Source organism: Montipora capricornis, chromosome 5, assembly GCF_036669925.1.
Source record: "Montipora capricornis isolate CH-2021 chromosome 5, ASM3666992v2, whole genome shotgun sequence".
Lineage (NCBI taxonomy): Eukaryota > Metazoa > Cnidaria > Anthozoa > Scleractinia > Acroporidae > Montipora > Montipora capricornis.
In genome coordinates, this window is record NC_090887.1 from 13,020,960 (window position 1) to 13,023,459 (window position 2,500).

Below are 2,500 nucleotides of genomic sequence, written 5' to 3' on the forward strand. Positions count from 1 at the left end.
TTTCTTGTCGCCGTCGTCTTCTTCTATAAAGCAGAAGGAGTAATAGTAGACGTCCGTCATTTTGCAAACGTTGCTCGTCCCATTCTCCAGCGACTTTGTCACTTCTCTTATGCTTATGCAACATGTATGAACTTATGCTTATGTCACAGTGTAAACCAGGCTTAACGGCAAAAAATCGACCAATTAATTGATGTCCAGCTACGGAAATTGACAATTTAAAAAAAGATTAAAAAATTAAAAAAAACTAAATTACGAACTGCCTTTCTGAGAAGAGTGGATGCCCGGTGGAGTCGAGGTTGGAAGAACTACGTACTGGATTTGGCTGTGGGTCTAACGAGTGTGAAGAACGACGGCGTTTATAGGACCTGAGCGACTATTACCAGTTTTGAAATCTGTCATAGAGGTATTTTTCATGAGAGGTAATATCGTTCATTAACTTCATTTTAAGGTCTAGAAAGGGGATGCAGTGTTCTTACAAGTAGGTTTGTGAAAGGCGGGGTACTATTTTCCAATGGAAGGTATACGAAAGGGGTATCTTTTCTGCAGAAAATGGTATGTAAAAGGGTAAGGGGTCGCGGGACCTCGGAGCGGGGTCTTCCCCGGGAAAAAACTAAACAAGTGAGTAGCACTCTGCGAACTGTATCCCAGTAAACTTGTTTATTCTCCGACGCGTTTCGTCTAGCTAACGTAGACTTCTTCATGGAGTTTTACAATAATGCATTGAACGCCTGTATATGTATTTAAGCCATATCTGTCGGCAAAAATGACGGCCACCAACATTAATTAAGGTTTGACCGGATTTTCGAACAGGTGCAGCTGTGGCCGTGACTCCAAAACATTGTTTCTCACGCCTTGACCTAATATTTACAACCCATGAAAGTTACCTTCTGTTGATTACATCTATTTCCCGAGACATCCGCTAAAATTGTGTTGACAAATGGATGGATCGAAATCTACCAATCACAACCTACGGACGTGACCTTTTCAACCTACGAAAGTTTTCCCGAGACGTCCGCTAAAATGACGGACATTTGATCACGTTTTTACGTGGCATGGAGTTCTCGTCTTTGCTGGGTGAAAATATGGAGAACGTTTGCCTATGTGGAAGGGCAACAAAATATCAATGCATACGATGTGAGACAACCGTTTGTGTCTTGTCTGCTCCCGAAATTCAGAATCCTGAAGATGAGCCAGAATATAAGCCCATGATTAAGGTTGGAATTTGTAACCAATGCAACAATACCGCCATTGCCGGCTGTCGTGTTGAGACCGACGATGAATCAGTAGTGTTGGAGGATATGGAGGATGCCAATGATACCGGGCCAGTTCAGTTTGACACAGAAAATGAGCAAAGTTCAACTGGTGCAGTCTTCAGGGCCCTTGTGACAACGACGAACAGTAGCAGCAAAGGTACTGATATCCAGGTCCCAGACAAGAGAAAGCAACGGACAAGGGAACAAAAGCTAGAGTTCATAGATCTCTACAAGAAATAAGATCAAAGTGAAAGCTAGCACGTATAATCCATGGATCAACCAAGAACATAAACTTAGAAATTCAAAGTACAAATCGAAAAAGGCAGGAGCTGGTCGGCATGCAGCTTTTCCTGACCTGGAGAAGATAATATTTGAGGAATTCTAGTAACTTCGTGGGAAAGGTGTCAAGGTTAAGGAATGGTGGTTCCGAAGTCGATGCAAACAGTTAATGGCAGAGCTGCATCCAGGAGTGGAATTCAAATGTCAAACCACTGGTTTGATCGCTTTAAGTCACGCTATGATATCAGCTTGCGGCGCCCAACAAATGCTGCACAGAAACAGTCTGAAACACTACGTACATCTATTCAACAAATTTCACAGATATCTCAGACGGACGGCAACGGTTAAAGCACCTGAGCTGGAGGGTGTCCAAGAAGGCATTGTAGGTCCCTGGGAATTACGCGATATAGCTTATATGGATCAAACACCTCTGCAATTCTGCTTCAACACCAAGGGAGCTACTTATGCAGAAAGAGGAGAAAAGTCAGAATGGACCCGGACGACAGGTGAAGGCCATGATAAGAGACAGTGTACCGTGCAATTGACCATATTTGCCGATGGCGCGCCTCGCATGAAACCCTTGCTGATCTTTAAGGGCACAGGACAACGAATTCCAAACAGAAAAGAGGCAGTATGATCCAAGAGTCGTGGTTAAGTTCCAAGAGAACGCGTGGTGCAACGAGGAAATAATGGTCTTTTGGCTCAGAAACATGTGGAAGAAGCAAACATGTTTGGTCAACCAGGCGATAGAATTCTTATCTATGATGCGCATAGAGCTCAAACAACAGAGAGGGTAAAGACCATTCTGACGCAAGAGTGGCAGGCGACACTGGGGCTTGTACCTCCAGGCGCAACGCGAGCAAGGTTCAACCACTCGATGTTACATTTAATGCGGAATTTAAGAAAAGTGTCGACAGACTTAGCCGCGGAATTCGAACACTTACCCGTAAATTTAGAGCACTTTATGA